We start from the raw sequence: 16918 nt of genomic DNA, 5'->3' as shown, positions 1-16918 counted from the left end.
AACTCTGGAATTGGACGCAGAACTACCTTGTCTTGGTGAAACACCAGGAAGGGAGATTTGCAAGATAACGCCGCCAGCTCTGACACTCTCCGAAGAGACGTGACCGCCACCAGAAAAGCCACTTTCTGTGAAAGCCGAGAAAAAGAAATCTCCTTCATAGGCTCGAAAGGTGGCTTCTGGAGAGCAATTAGAACCTTGTTCAGATCCCAGGGATCCAATGGCCGCTTGTAAGGGGGAATGATATGACAAACCCCTTGCAGGAACGTGCGTACCTTAGGAAGTCGCGCCAGGCGCTTCTGAAAGAATACGGATAGCGCGGAGACTTGACCTTTAAGGGAGCTAAGCGACAAGCCTTTTTCCAACCCAGACTGCAGGAAGGAAAGAAAAATAGGCAATGCAAATGGCCAGGGAGAAACTCCCTGAGCAGAGCACCAAGATAAGAATATCTTCCACGTTCTGTGGTAGATCTTGGCGGAGGATGGTTTCCTAGCCTGTCTCATGGTGGCAACCACTGCATGAGATAAACCTGAGGCCGCTAGGATCCAGGACTCAATGGCCACACAGTCAGGTTCAGGGCCGCAGAATTTAGATGGAAAAACGGCCCTTGGGACAGCAAGTCTGGACGTTCTGGTAGCGCCCACGGTTGGCCTACCGTGAGATGCCACAGATCCGGGTACCACGACCTCCTTGGCCAGTCTGGAGCGACAAGAATGGCGCGACGGCAGTCGGACCTGATCTTGCGGAGCACTCTGGGCAACAATGCCAGAGGTGGGAACACATAAGGTAGCCGGAACTGCGACCAATCCTGAACTAAGGCGTCTGCCGCCAGAGCTCGGTGATCGTGAGACCGTGCCATGAAAAGCGGGACCTTGTTGTTGTGCCGTGACGCCATCAGGTCGACGTCCGGCATCCCCCAGCGGCGACAAATCTCCTGAAACACGTCCGGGTGAAGGGACCATTCCCCTGCGTCCATGCCCTGGCGACTGAGAAAGTCTGCTTCCCAGTTTTCCACGCCTGGGATGTGAACTGCGGATATGGTGGATGCTGTGTCTTCCACCCACGTCAGAATCCGCCGGACTTCTTGGAAGGCTTGCCGACTGCGTGTTCCCCCTTGGTGGTTGATGTACGCCACCGCTGTGGAATTGTCCGACTGAATCCGGATCTGCTTTCCTTCCAGCCACTGTTGGAAGGCTCGCAGAGCAAGATAGACTGGTCTGATTTCCAGAACATTGATCTGAAGGGTGGACTCTTTCTGAGTCCACGTACCCTGAGCCCTGTGGTGAAGAAACACTGCTCCCCACCCTGATAGGCTTGCATCCGTCGTGACCACTTCCCAGGACGGGGGTAGGAACGACTTTCCTTGTGACAATGAGGTGGGAAGGAGCCACCATCGGAGAGAGTCCTTGGCTGCCTGAGAGAGGGAGACATCCCTGTCGAGGGACGTCGACTTCCCGTCCCATTGGCGGAGAATGTCCCATTGTAGAGGGCGCAGATGAAACTGCGCGAAAGGGACTGCTTCCATTGCTGCCACCATCTTCCCTAAGAAATGCATGAGGCGCCTCAAGGAGTGCGACTGGCCCTGAAGGAGAGATTGCACCCCTGTCTGCAGAGAACACTGCTTGTCCAGTGGAAGCTTCACTATCGCTGAGAGAGTATGAAACTCCATGCCAAGATATGTTAGTGATTGGGTCGGGGTTAGATTTGACTTTGAAAAGTTGATAATCCACCCGAAACTCTGGAGAGTCTTCAGTGCCACGTTCAGACTGTGTTGGCATGCCTCTTGAGAGGGTGCCTTTATAAGTAGATCGTCCAAATACGGGATCACAGAGTGACCCTGCGAGTGCAGGACAGCTACTACTGCTGCCATGACCTTGGTGAAGACCCGAGGGGCTGTTGCCAGCCCGAAAGGTAACGCTACGAACTGCAGGTGTTCGTTTCCTACAACGAAGCGTAGAAAACGCTGATGCTCTGGCGCAATCGGCACGTGGAGATAAGCATCTTTGATGTCTATTGATGCTAGGAAATCTCCTTGAGACATTGAGGCTATGACGGAGCGGAGAGATTCCATCCGGAACCTCCTGGTTTTTACGTGTTTGTTGAGCAACTTTAGATCCAGGACGGGTCGAAACGTCCTTCTTTGGCACCACAAACAGATTGGAGTAAAAACCGTGACCTTGTTCCTGAAGAGGAACAGAAGTCACCACTCCTTCCGCCCTTAGAGCGGCCACCGCTTGCAGCAGAGCATCGGCTCGGTCGGGCGGTGGGGAAGTTCTGAAGAAACGAGTTGGAGGACGAGAGCTGAACTCTATCCTGTACCCGTGCGACAGAATGTCCCTCACCCAACGGTCTTTGACCTGTGACAGCCAAATGTCGCCAAAGCGGAAGAGCCTGCCACCGACCGAGGATGCGGAGAGAGGAGGCTGAGAGTCATGAGGAAGCCGTCTTGGTAACGGTTCTTCCTGCAGTCTTTTTTGGGCGTGACTGAGTCCGCCAAGAATCTGAGCCTCTCTGATCCTTTTGAGTCCTTTTGGACGAGGAGAATTGGGACCTGCCTGAGCCTCGAAAGGACCGAAAACCAGACTGACCCCTCCTTTGTTGGGGTTTGTTTTGTCTGTGTTGAGGCAAGGACGAGTCCTTACCCTTGGAGTGTTTAATGATTTCATCCAAACGCTCCCCAAACAATCGGTCACGAGAAAAAGGCAAACTGGTTAAGCACTTCTTGGAAGCAGAATCTGCCTTCCATTCTCTCAACCACAGGGCTCTGCGCAAAACCACGGAGTTGGCTGACGCCACTGCCGTACGGCTCGTAGAGTCTAGGACAGCATTAATCGCGAATGCAGACATTTGAGAGGTCAATGGTGTCACCTGCGGAGCAGATGTACGTGTGACCGAGTCGACTTGCGTAAGCCCAGCTGAAATAGCTTGGAGTGCCCATACAGCTGCGAAAGCTGGCGCCAACGACGCTCCAATAGCTTCATAGATGGATTTCAACCAGAGCTCCATCTGCCTGTCAGTGGCATCTTTAAGTGCCGCTCCATCTTCTACTGCAACTAAAGACCTAGCTGCAAGCCTGGAGATTGGGGGGTCCACCTTGGGACACTGGGTCCAACCCTTGACCACGTCAGGGGGAAACGGATAGCGTGTATCTTTAAGCCGTTTAGAAAACCGCTTTTCAGGATAAGCGTGGTGTTTCTGGATTGCGTCTCTAAAGTCAGCGTGGTCCAGAAAAGTGCTTAATTTACGCTTGGGATATCTGAAATGGAATTTCTCCTGCTGTGAAGCTGACTCCTCCGCAGGAGGAGGTGGCGGAGAAATATCTAACATCTTATTGATGGACGCTATAAGATCATTCACTATGGCGTCACCATCCGGGGTATCTAGATTGAGAGCGGTCCCAGGATCAGAATCCTGATCAGTTACATCCGCCTCATCACCCATAGATTCGTCCCGCTGGGATCCTGACCAGTGAGACGAAGTTGAGGGCTGCTCATAGCGAGCCCGCTTAGGTTGTCTGGGACTGTCGTCCGAGTCAGAGTCGTCACCCTGGGGTGCATGTGACACTCCCGGAGCTTGGAAGTGTTCCAGCTGAGGGGGACCAGGGAGCAATGATGCAACCGTGTCCATGGTCTGAGTTACTGGTCTAGACTGCAATGTTTCAAGAATCTTTGACATAGTCGTAGACAATCTGTCAGCAAAAGCTGCAAACTCCGTTCCTGTCACCTGGACAGCATTTACAGGTGTTACACCCTGGGTCACGTCCAGCAGAGGCCCCGGCTGTGCAAGTGCCACAGGGGCCGAGCACTGCACACAATGGGGGTCAGTGGAACCTGCCGGTAGAGCAGCCCCACATGCGGTACAGGCAGCATATAATATCTGTGCCTTGGCACCCTTGCGTTTTGCGGACGACATGCTGTTGCCTCCTTGTAATCTAGGAGGGTATATAGCCGAGAATCACCAGCGACCGTACAGTGCAAAGTATTTGGAAAAAACAAAATACTAAGTACACAAAACGGCACAAGTGGGGGTGAGCCCTGAGGGCTGCTTACCGCCCGCTGAACAGCGGGTATGAGGCCGTAGAATCCCGTGTCTGGGTCTCCCCGTCTCCCCTCTGCAGCTCAGCGTGCAGTCAGGAATGGCTGCCGGCGTTCAGTGAAGAGGGGCGGACCGTGGGCGTGCCACAAACAAAAGTGCGGGAAACTGCGTCCCCCTGTGCCTAGTGTGAGGGCTGGAGTATGTAAAAAAGACTCCAGCCCTCAGCGCTGATGCTCTGTACAGCGTCCCGCCCTCCTCCTGACTGGCAGGTGCGGAGGCGGGAACGAACGAACTAGGCCGCAAAAGCCGGGGACTGTAGTAATAAGCGCGGCCGTGATATATGCACGGCCAGCGCGGTCCCCGGCGCACCACAAGTCCCAGCCGCGTCGCAGTCCCAGCGGCCGGCGCGACCGTTCGCCCTCAGTCTACTCACTTAGCCAAGCTGAAGTGAGGAAATGGCACAAGCGCAGCAGCGCTGATGTCCCCGGCGCACTAACACACCCAGCAATGCTGCGGTGTGCGCGCGATATGCACGGGGACACAGAGTACCTTGACGGAGCAGGGCCCTGTCCCTGACGATACTCAGCTCCATATCCAGCGGCTTCTCCAGGGGCTGCGGATGGAGCAAGGTCTCAGTGCCTGGAGACCGGTAAAATCCCACTTCATCCAGAGCCCTAATGGGGATGGAGAAGGAATCAGCATGTGGGCTGCAGCCTCCGTACCCGCAATGGGTACCTCAACCTTAACAAACACCGCCGACAGAAAGTGGGGTGAGAAGGGAGCATGCTGGGGACCCTGTATGGGTCCTCTTTTCTTCCATCCGACATAGTCAGCAGCTGCTGCTGACTAAACAGTGGAGCTATGCGTGCGTGTCTGACCTCCTTCGCACAAAGCAAAAAACTGAGGACCCGTGCTCCCACGGGGGGGTGTATAGCCAGAAGGGGAGGGGCCTTACACTTTTAAGTGTAGTACTTTGTGCGGCCTCCGGAGGCAGTAGCTATACACCCAATTGTATGGGTCTCCCAATTAGGAGCGAAAAGAAGGGAATTTTGTTACTTACCGTAAATTCCTTTTCTTCTAGCTCCTATTGGGAGACCCAGACGATTGGGTGTATAGCACTGCCTCCGGAGGCCACACAAAGCAATTACACTAAAAAGTGTAAGGCCCCTCCCCTTCTGGCTATACACCCCCAGTGGGATCACTGGCTCACCAGTTTTAGTGCAAAAGCAAGAAGGAGGAAAGCCAATAACTGGTTTAAACAAATTCACTCCGAAGTAACGTCGGAGAACTGAAAACCGTTCAACATGAACAACATGTGTACCCGAAAAACAACCAAAAATCCCGAAGGACAACAGGGCGGGTGCTGTGTCTCCCAATAGGAGCTAGAAGAAAAGGAATTTACGGTAAGTAACAAAATTCCCTTCTTCTTCGGCGCTCCATTGGGAGACCCAGACGATTGGGACGTCCAAAAGCTGTCCCTGGGTGGGTAAAGAAATACCTCATGTTAGAGCTGCGAAGACAGCCCTCCCCTACAGGGAGGCAACTGCCGCCTGCAGGACTCTTCTACCTAGGCTGGCGTCCGCCGAAGCATAGGTATGCACCTGATAATGTTTGGTGAAAGTGTGCAGACTCGACCAGGTAGCTGCCTGGCACACCTGTTGAGCCGTAGCCTGGTGTCGCAATGCCCAGGACGCACCCACGGCTCTGGTAGAATGGGCCTTCAGCCCTGATGGAACCGGAAGCCCAGCAGAACGGTAGGCTTCAAGAATTGGTTCTTTGATCCATCGAGCCAGGGTGGCCTTAGAAGCCTGCGACCCTTTGCGCTTACCAGCGACAAGGACAAAGAGTGCATCCGAACGGCGCAGGGGCGCCGTGCGGGAAATGTAGATTCTGAGTGCTCTCACCAGATCTAACAAATGTAAATCCTTCTCATACCGATGAACTGCATGAGGACAAAACGAAGGCAAAGAGATATCCTGATTAAGATGAAAGGAGGATACCACCTTCGGGAGAAACTCCTGAACGGGGCGCAGCACCACCTTGTCCTGGTGGAAGACCAGGAAGGGAGCCTTGGAAGACAGCGCTGCTAGCTCAGACACTCTCCGAAGAGACGTGACCGCTACCAGAAAAGCCACTTTCTGTGATAGTCTAGAAAGTGAAACCTCCCTCAGAGGCTCGAAGGGCGGCTTCTGGAGGGCAACTAGTACCCTGTTCAGATCCCATGGATCTAACGGCCGCTTGTACGGGGGAACGATATGGCAAACCCCCTGTAGGAAAGTGCGCACCTTAGAAAGTCGTGCTAGACGCTTCTGAAAAAAGACGGATAGCGCCGAGACTTGTCCTTTAAGGGAGCCGAGCGACAAACCTTTTTCTAACCCAGATTGCAGGAAAGAAAGGAGGGTAGGTAATGCAAATGGCCAGGGAGACACTCCCTGAGCAGAGCACCAGGATAAGAATATCCTCCACGTTCTGTGGTAGATCTTAGCAGACGTGGGCTTCCTAGCCTGTCTCATGGTGGCAACGACCCCTTGGGATAAGCCTGAAGACGCTAGGATCCAGGACTCAATGGCCACACAGTCAGGTTCAGGGCCGCAGAATTCCGATGGAAAAACGGCCCTTGGGACAGTAAGTCTGGTCGGTCTGGTAGTGCCCACGGTTGGCCGACCGTGAGATGCCACAGATCCGGATACCACGCCTCCTCGGCCAATCTGGAGCGACGAGTATGACGCGGCTGCAGTCGGATCTGATCTTGCGTAGCACTCTGGGCAAGAGTGCCAGAGGTGGAAACACATACGGGAGCCGGAACTGCGACCAATCTTGCACTAGGGCGTCTGCTGCTAGCGCTCTTTGATCGCGAGACCGTGCCATGAAGGTTGGGACCTTGTTGTTGTGCCGGGACGCCATTAGGTCGACGTCCGGCCTTCCCCATCGGCGACAGATTTCCTGAAACACGTCCGGGTGAAGGGACCATTCCCCTGCGTCCATGCCCTGGCGACTGAGGAAGTCTGCTTCCCAGTTTTCGACGCCGGGGATGTGAACTGCGGATATGGTGGAGGCCGTGGCTTCCACCCACATCAGAATCCGCCGGACTTCCTGGAAGGCTTGCCGACTGCGTGTCCCCCCTTGGTGATTGATGTATGCCACCGCTGTGGAGTTGTCCGATTGAATTCGGATCTGCTTCCCTTCCAGCCACTGCTGGAAAGCTAGTAGGGCAAGATACACTGCTCTGATTTCCAGAACATTGATCTGAAGGGTGGACTCCTGCTGAGTCCACGTACCCTGAGCCCTGTGGTGGAGAAACACTGCTCCCCACCCTGACAGACTCGCGTCTGTCGTGACCACCGCCCAGGACGGTGGTAGGAAGGATCTTCCCTGTGATAATGAGGTGGAAAGGAGCCACCATTGCAGAGAGTCCTTGGCCGTCTGGGAAAGGGAGACTTTCCTGTCCAGTGACGTTGACTTCCCGTCTCATTGGCGGAGAATGTCCCATTGAAGTGGACGCAGATGGAACTGCGCAAACGGAACCGCCTCTATTGCCGCCACCATCTTCCCGAGGAAGTGCATGAGGCGTCTTAAGGAGTGTGACTGACTTTGAAGGAGAGCCTGCACCCCAGTCTGTAGGGACCGCTGCTTGTCCAGCGGAAGCTTCACTATCGCTGAGAGAGTATGAAACTCCATGCCAAGATACGTTAGTGATTGGGTCGGTGACAGATTTGACTTTGGGAAGTTGATGATCCACCCGAACGCCTGGAGAGTCTCCAGTGCAACATTCAGGCTGAGTTGGCATGCCTCCTGAGAGGGTGCCTTGACCAGTAGGTCGTCCAAGTAAGGGATCACAGAGTGTCCGTGAGAGTGCAAGACTGCTACCACTGCCGCCATGATCTTGGTGAACACCCGAGGGGCTGTCGCCAGACCAAATGGCAGAGCCACGAACTGAAGATGGTCGTCTCCTATCACGAAGCGTAGAAAGCGTTGGTGCTCTGTAGCAATCGGCACGTGGAGATAAGCATCTTTGATGTCTATTGATGCTAGGAAATCTCCTTGGGACATTGAGGCAATGACTGAGCGGAGGGATTCCATCCGGAACCGCCTGGCGTTCACATGCTTGTTGAGCAGCTTTAGGTCCAGAACAGGACGGAAGGAGCCGTCCTTTTTTGGAACCACAAAGAGATTGGAGTAAAATCCTCGCCCCCGTTCTTGAGGGGGGACAGGGATCACGACTCCTTCTGCTCTTAGAGAGTCCACCGCCTGCAGCAGGGCATCTGCTCGGTTGGGGTGTGGGGAGGTTCTGAAGAACCGAAGTGGAGGCCGAGAACTGAACTCGATTCTGTACCCGCGAGACAAAATGTCTGTTACCCACCGGTCTTTGACCTGTGACAGCCAAATGTCGCAAAAGCGGGAGAGCCTGCCACCGACCGAGGATGCGGAGGGAGGAGGCCGAAAGTCATGAGGTAGCCGCTTTGGAAGCGGTTCCTCCATTTGCTTTCGTGGGGCGTGAGTGAGCCCGCCAGGAATCTGAGCTCCCTTGTCCTTTCTGAGTCCTTTTGGACGAGGAGAATTGGGCCTTGCCCGAGCCTCGAAAGGACCGAAACCTCGACTGCCACTTTTTCTGTTGAGGTTTACTTGCTCTGGGCTGTGGTAAGGAAGAGTCCTTACCCTTGGACTGTTTTATGATTTCAGCCAATGGCTCACCAAACAGTCTGTCTCTAGATAATGGCAAGCTGGTTAAGCATTTTTTGGAACCAGCATCTGCTTTCCAGTCCTTTAACCATAAGGCTCTGCGCAAAACCACAGAATTGGCGGCCGCCATAGAGGTACGGCTCGTAGATTCTAGGACAGCATTGATAGCATAGGTCGCAAACGCAGACATTTGCGAAGTTAGGGACGCCACCTGCGGTACTGCTGGATGTATGATAGCATCCACCTGTGCTAAACCAGCTGAAATAGCTTGGAGTGCCCACACGGCCGCGAATGCTGGAGCAAACGACGCGCCGATAGCTTCATAGACAGATTTTAACCAAAGGTCCATCTGTCTGTCATTGGCATCTTTAAGTGAAGCGCCATCCTCTACTGCGACTATGGATCTAGCCGCAAGCTTGGAAATTGGGGGATCCACCTTTGGACACTGAGTCCAGCGTTTGGCTACTTCAGAGGGAAAAGGATAACGGGTATCCTTAGAACGTTTAGAGAAACGCTTGTCTGGATGAGCGTCGTGCTTCTGGATTGATTCTCTGAAGTCAGAGTGGTCCAAAAAAGCACTTAATTTACGCTTGGGATACAGGAAATGGAACTTCTCCTGCTGTGCAGCTGCCTCCTCTGCTGAAGGAGCTGGGGGAGAAATATCCAACAGTCTATTAATTGCCGATATAAGGTCATTAACCATGGCGTCACCATCAGGGGCATCCAGATTGAGAGGGGCCTCAGGATTAGAATCCTGATCACCGTCCTCAGTCTCATCACAGAGAGACTCTTCTCGCTGAGACCCTGAGCAGTGTGATGACGTCGAGGGTCTTTCCCAGCGAGCTCGCTTAGGGTGCCTGGGACTGTCATCTGAGTCAGAGACTTCAGCCTGTGATGCTTGAGACCCCCTTGAAGTACGGATTAGCTCCAACTGAGGGGGACCAGAGAGCATAGACACAGCAGTGTCCATGGTCTGAGTAACTGGCCTGGCCTGCAAGGTCTCCAGGATTTTTGTCATAGTCACAGACATTTTATCAGCAAAAACTGCAAAGTCTGTCCCCGTCACCGGGGCAGGGTTCACAGGCGTCTGTGCCTGGGCTACCACCACAATAGGCTCTGGCTGACGAAGTGCCACTGGGACTGAACATTGCACACAATGTGAGTCATTGGAGCCTGCCGGTAGATCAGCCCCACATGCAGTACAAACAGTGTACACAGCCCGTGCCTTGGCACCCTTGATTTTGCGGATGACATGTTGCTGTCTCCTCAGAGCAGTACAGGGTGTCCAGCCAAGAAGCGACCTTACAGTGCACTATATAAATATATATAGATATATATCTGGTACCAAGAAAAAAGTACACTAATATATCACTGAGGCACAAATGGGGCCAGCACAACTGTGCTGCTTACCGCCCGCTTAGGAGCGGGTGTGTGGTCGCCAAAATCCCTCTAGTCTGGGTCTCCCAGAGCCTGCTGCCTTTCCCCAGCCAGACCGCATGTGTAATGGCTGCCGGCGTCCTTGTGGGGAGGGGGGGCGGGCCCTGGGCGTACACCGACGAAGAGCGGGAAGCCTGCTTCCCCCTGTGCCTAGTGAGAGGGCTGGAGCATGTAAATAAGGCTCCAGCCCTCGGCGCTGCCTATTGAGCAGCGTCTCTCCCCTACCCTGATTGACAGGGTGGGGGCGGGAACGAAGCGGCGCTAGGCCGCAGAAGCCGGGGGCTAAAGTTAAAAGCGCCGCCGCCGTAAAAGCGCGGTCGGCGCAAAGTCCCCGGCGCACCACAAGTCGCAGCTGCGCCGCCGCTCCAGGAGCGGTCGGCGCAGTAGTTCCCAACATGTAACGTCACTCAGCAAAGCTGCAGTGACCTAACCCCCGCGCACAGCGCTACTGTCCCCGGCGCACTACAACGCTCAGCAAGCCTTGAGAGTGTCAGTGCCTGCCGGGGACACAGAGTACCTGAATGATGCAGGGCCTGTCCCTGACTGTACTCATGCTCCGAATCCAGCAGGTTCTCTGGGTCTGTGGATGGAGCCCGGCCTCAGGGCTTGGGGGCCGGTAAGATCCCACTTCCACAGAGCCCCTCAGGGGGATGGGGAAGGAAAGCAGCATGTGGGCTCCAGCCTCCGTACCAGCAATAGGTACCTCAACCTTACAAACACCACCGCGGGTGAGAAGGGAGCATGCTGGGGGCCCTATATGGGCCCTCTTTTCTTCCATCCGATATAGTCAGCAGCTACTGCTGACTACAAACAGTGGAGCTATGCGTGGATGTCTGACCTCCTTCGCACAAAGCAGAAAACTGGTGAGCCAGTGATCCCACTGGGGGTGTATAGCCAGAAGGGGAGGGGCCTTACACTTTTTAGTGTAATTGCTTTGTGTGGCCTCCGGAGGCAGTGCTATACACCCAATCGTCTGGGTCTCCCAATGGAGCGCCGAAGAAAGAAATACATATTGTGCTTACAAAGCAGAGGACAAGTGCAATTTTCAATCCTTCAATGATTTTTAGACCCCCTGAAATTCAGTTCTCAGTCGGCTATGAGTTTCATAATGATCCCACCCAGATACACATGATGCATATGAGGTTTGTTAACCTTCACTAGCTCTCATGTACCAGCAGAGATTCTTTCCACCAGTGATGACCCCTAAAGCTCATGAAGGATCTACTCTCTACTGTGCTGACAGTCTGATGCTGAGGAGTGTGACTGGATTCCCTCCCCTGCAGAGTCAGATGCTGAGGAGTGTGACTGGATTCCCTCCCCTGCAGAGTCAGATGCTGAGGAGTGTGACTGGATTCCCTCTCCTGCAGAGTCTGATGCTGAGGAGTGTGACTGGATTCCCTCCCCTGCAGAGTCAGATGCTGAGGAGTGTGACTGGATTCCTTCCCCTGCAGAGTCAGATGCTGAGGAGTGTGACTGGATTCCCTCTCCTGCAGAGTCTGATGCTGAGGAGTGTGACTGGATTCCCTCCCCTGCAGAGTCAGATGCTGAGGAGTGTGACTGGATTCCCTCCCCTGCAGAGTCAGATGCTGAGGAGTGTGACTGGATTCCCTCCCCTGCAGAGTCAGATGCTGAGGAGTGTGACTGGATTCCTTCCCCTGCAGAGTCAGATGCTGAGGAGTGTGACTGGATTCCTTCCCCTGCAGAGTCAGATGCTGAGGAGTGTGACTGGATTCCTTCCCCTGCAGAGTCAGATGCTGAGGAGTGTGACTGGATTCCCTCCCCTGCAGAGTCAGATGCTGAGGAGTGTGACTGGATTCCCTCCCCTGCAGAGTCAGATGCTGAGGAGTGTGACTGGATTCCCTCCCCTGCAGAGTCAGATGCTGAGGAGTGTGACTGGATTCCCTCCCCTGCAGAGTCAGATGCTGAGGAGTGTGACTGGATTCCCTCCCCTGCAGAGTCAGATGCTGAGGAGTGTGACTGGATTCCTTCCCCTGCAGAGTCAGATGCTGAGGAGTGTGACTGGATTCCCTCCCCTGCAGAGTCAGATGCTGAGGAGTGTGACTGGATTCCCTCCCCTGCAGAGTCAGATGCTGAGGAGTGTGACTGGATTCCCTCCCCTGCAGAGTCAGATGCTGAGGAGTGTGACTGGATTCCCTCCCCTGCAGAGTCAGATGCTGAGGAGTGTGACTGGATTCCCTCCCCTGCAGAGTCAGATGCTGAGGAGTGTGACTGGATTCCTTCCCCTGCAGAGTCAGATGCTGAGGAGTGTGACTGGATTCCTTCCCCTGCAGAGTCAGATGCTGAGGAGTGTGACTGGATTCCCTCCCCTGCAGAGTCAGATGCTGAGGAGTGTGACTGGATTCCCTCCCCTGCAGAGTCAGATGCTGAGGAGTGTGACTGGATTCCCTCCCCTGCAGAGTCAGATGCTGAGGAGTGTGACTGGATTCCCTCCCCTGCAGAGTCAGATGCTGAGGAGTGTGACTGGATTCCCTCCCCTGCAGAGTCAGATGCTGAGGAGTGTGACTGGATTCCCTCCCCTGCAGAGTCAGATGCTGAGGAGTGTGACTGGATTCCTTCCCCTGCAGAGTCAGATGCTGAGGAGTGTGACTGGATTCCTTCCCCTGCAGAGTCAGATGCTGAGGAGTGTGACTGGATTCCCTCCCCTGCAGAGTCAGATGCTGAGGAGTGTGACTGGATTCCCTCCCCTGCAGAGTCAGATGCTGAGGAGTGTGACTGGATTCCCTCCCCTGCAGAGTCAGATGCTGAGGAGTGTGACTGGATTCCCTCCCCTGCAGAGTCAGATGCTGAGGAGTGTGACTGGATTCCCTCCCCTGCAGAGTCAGATGCTGAGGAGTGTGACTGGATTCCCTCCCCTGCAGAGTCAGATGCTGAGGAGTGTGACTGGATTCCTTCCCCTGCAGAGTCAGATGCTGAGGAGTGTGACTGGATTCCCTCTCCTGCAGAGTCTGATGCTGAGGAGTGTGACTGGATTCCCTCTCCTGCAGAGTCTGATGCTGAGGAGTGTGACTGGATTCCCTCCCCTGCAGAGTCAGATGCTGAGGAGTGTGACTGGATTCCCTCCCCTGCAGAGTCAGATGCTGAGGAGTGTGACTGGATTCCCTCTCCTGCAGAGTCAGATGCTGAGGAGTGTGACTGGATTCCCTCCCCTGCAGAGTCAGATGCTGAGGAGTGTGACTGGATTCCCTCCCCTGCAGAGTCAGATGCTGAGGAGTGTGACTGGATTCCCTCCCCTGCAGAGTCAGATGCTGAGGAGTGTGACTGGATTCCCTCCCCTGCAGAGTCAGATGCTGAGGAGTGTGACTGGATTCCCTCCCCTGCAGAGTCAGATGCTGAGGAGTGTGACTGGATTCCCTCCCCTGCAGAGTCAGATGCTGAGGAGTGTGACTGGATTCCTTCCCCTGCAGAGTCAGATGCTGAGGAGTGTGACTGGATTCCCTCGCCTGCAGAGTCTGATGCTGAGGAGTGTGACTGGATTCCCTCCCCTGCAGAGTCAGATGCTGAGGAGTGTGACTGGATTCCTTCCCCTGCAGAGTCAGATGCTGAGGAGTGTGACTGGATTCCCTCCCCTGCAGAGTCAGATGCTGAGGAGTGTGACTGGATTCCCTCCCCTGCAGAGTCAGATGCTGAGGAGTGTGACTGTATTCCCTCCCCTGCAGAGTCAGATGCTGAGGAGTGTGACTGGATTCCTTCCCCTGCAGAGTCAGATGCTGAGGAGTGTGACTGGATTCCCTCTCCTGCAGAGTCTGATGCTGAGGAGTGTGACTGGATTCCCTCCCCTGCAGAGTCAGATGCTGAGGAGTGTGACTGGATTCCCTCCCCTGCAGAGTCAGATGCTGAGGAGTGTGACTGGATTCCCTCCCCTGCAGAGTCAGATGCTGAGGAGTGTGACTGGATTCCTTCTCCTGCAGAGTCAGATGCTGAGGAGTGTGACTGGATTCCTTCCCCTGCAGAGTCAGATGCTGAGGAGTGTGACTGGATTCCCTCTCCTGCAGAGTCTGATGCTGAGGAGTGTAACTGGATTCCCTCTCCTGCAGAGTCTCATGCTGACGACTGTGCACGCCGGACAGGGTCCCTGGGTGTGTGCACACCCCCCTCTTAAAAGGTCCAGAGCGCTATTTCCAATGCCTCTCAGCTTATGGCTAAGAAGCACTATGTAGTTAAGGCACCCTCCCATTTGGGGAGGTGACTGCACAACACCTTTTATTAGTCAGTGTCTTGTTTGTCTAGCTAGTAGGCAGGTTTCATGCTCCTGCCCTGCATCCATTACCTATACGTGTGTTCTCTTTCCCACTCCAGTCTGTCACTACCATGCCCACCATTACGGTCAGTAACCATTGTCCTACCTGCCTAGGCCATCCAGGCTGTAATTGCCTCGCACTAGAGACTGTACCTGCCTATACCTGTGTCTGTACCAGTGTACAAACCTGCTATAGGGTTCAACTGTCACAGTCCTGGTCACTGCCCTGGGAGTGGTACCTGGCATTTCCAGCGTGAAGGGCGCTTAGTTAAGCCCCTTTCACTAAATGGTGAGCCTGGGTCCCCCTGTAGTCCACTACTCTCGTTCGCCGCTGCAACAACAGCAGTGAATGTTACACTGACACTATGCAAAAAAAATGTTGACTTCACCTCAGCAGGGTACATTCACCAAGCTATTTAGTAAGAAGTACGAGAAGCATCAGGCTAAGTACAGATTAGTTATGGAAAACACAAACTCTAAAGAATGGGTGGGTACTCTGTTCCCCAATGAAGGCTCAGAGAAGGAGATTTTACGGTGAGTACCCAAAATCCTCTTTTCTCTATCATTTTATTGGGGGACACAGAAAGCTCATGGGATGTCCAAGAGCAGTTCCCAAGGGTGAGAAAAAAAAGGTAGGTAAACAAATGAAAAAAGTACATGAAAATAAACGGATTTTTGTGTACTCACCGTAAAATCGTTTTCTCTTAGCCATCATTGGGGGACACAGGACCATGGGTGTTATGCTGCCGATCCATAGGAGGACACTAAGTAGATGCAAAAGCATAGCTCCTCCTCTGCCGTATACACCCCCTGGCCGGGCCAGGCAACCTCAGTTTTAGTACACAAGCAGTAGGAGAAAAAAAACAGTAAAAATTTCTCAACAGAGGAACATAAGATTCATAACCAAATAAGGTACTGAGAGAACCAAGGCCCAACAGGGCAACAGGGTGGGTGCTGTGTCCCCCAATGATGGCTAAGAGAAAACGATTTTACGGTGAGTACACAAAAATCCGTTTTTCTCTGACGCCTCATTGGGGGACACAGGACCATGGGACGTCCTAAAGCAGTCCATGGGTGGGAAACAAAAGAAGACAACACAACCCAAGGACTAGGAACCAGTCCCAGACAGCCTGGAGCGCCTACTGAGAGAGGTGCTCTACTGCAGTTTGCAGAATTTTCCTACCCAGATTTGCCTCAGTTGAAACCTGGGTATGGACTCTGTATTGCTTTGAAAACGTATGTAGGCTAGACCAGGTCGCAGCCTTACACACCTGTTCCACTGAAGCCTGATGCCGAATGGCCCACGAAGCGCCAACTGCTCGCGTGGAATGAGCCCGCAGCCCACTAGGAATGGGCTTGAGTTGCCAGCGGTAGACTTCCTGGATCGCAGAGCGAATCCAGCGAGGCAGTGTCGCCTTTGAAGCTGCCTGTCCCTTCTTAAGCCCCTCAGGAATGACGAACAAAGAGTCCATTTTCCTAAAGGGGGCTGTCCTGGATATGTAATATCTGAGAGCTCTGACGAGGTCTAACGAATGCAGAGACCTTTCCACCCTATGAACCGGGTGTGGACAAAAGGAAGGCAGAACAATGTCTTCGTTCAAATGAAACGGGGTAAGAACCTTTGGAAGGAAATCCGGAAGGGGAAGCAGAACCACCTTGTCCTGGTGAAAGATCAGAAAAGGCTCGCGGCAAGAGAGTGCTGCTAGCTCCGAAACCCGTCTGATGGACGTAATTGCCACCAGGAATGTTACCTTCCAGGACAGAAGAGCAAGGGAGGATTCCTTGAGGGGTTCAAAGGGAGACCTCTGGAGACCGTCCAGAACGAGGTTGAGGTCCCATGGTTCCAGCGGCCGTTTGTACCGGGGAACTAGATGGGAAACGCCCTGGAGGAAGGTCTTGACTTGCGGTTTTTGAGCCAGGCGGCATTGGTAGAAGATTGAGAGCGCTGAGACCTGCCCTTTAAGGGAACTGAGAGCCAACCCCGCTTGCAAGCCAGACTGTAGAAAGTCGAGAATTCTGGGGATGGCCAGAGGCATAGGCTAGATGTTAGTTTCCCTGCACCATGAAAGGAAGATTTTCCACGTACGGTGGTAAATGTGGGATGAAGCAGGCTTTCGGGCGCTGATCATGGTGGAAATAACTGCGGGGGAGAATCCCGCTCTTGTTAATACCCAGGTCTCAATGGCCATGCCGTCAGCTTCAGGGCTCTGGAGTTCTGATGGGAAATGGGCCCTTGGGTCAGCAAGTCTGGAAGGCGCCACGGTGTGTCTGTGAGCATTTGTACTAATTCGGCGTACCAGGCGCGCCTGGGCCAGTCCGGTGCTATCAGTATCACCGGGATTCCCTCTGCCTTGATCTTCCCGATTACCCGCGGCAGCAGGGGTAGAGGTGGAAATATGTAAGGCAGGCGGAAGTGATGCCAAAAGCAGACTAGAGCATCCGCGCCGATGGACTGCGGGTCGCGTGACCTGGCTATGAACGCGGGTACCTTTGCATTCAACCTTGAGGCCA

General features: G+C 53.9%; 1 protein-coding gene across 1 annotated transcript in view; it reads right to left on the bottom strand.

The window, feature by feature from the left end:
- Window positions 1-16918, bottom strand: part of STAG3 (STAG3 cohesin complex component) — a 550068-nt gene that overhangs the window by 266672 nt on the left and 266478 nt on the right.

The sequence above is a fragment of the Anomaloglossus baeobatrachus genome, chromosome 4 (genome assembly GCF_048569485.1).
Source record: "Anomaloglossus baeobatrachus isolate aAnoBae1 chromosome 4, aAnoBae1.hap1, whole genome shotgun sequence".
In the NCBI taxonomy this organism is placed as follows: domain Eukaryota; kingdom Metazoa; phylum Chordata; class Amphibia; order Anura; family Aromobatidae; genus Anomaloglossus; species Anomaloglossus baeobatrachus.
This window is presented reverse-complemented; position numbering and strand designations above follow the sequence as displayed.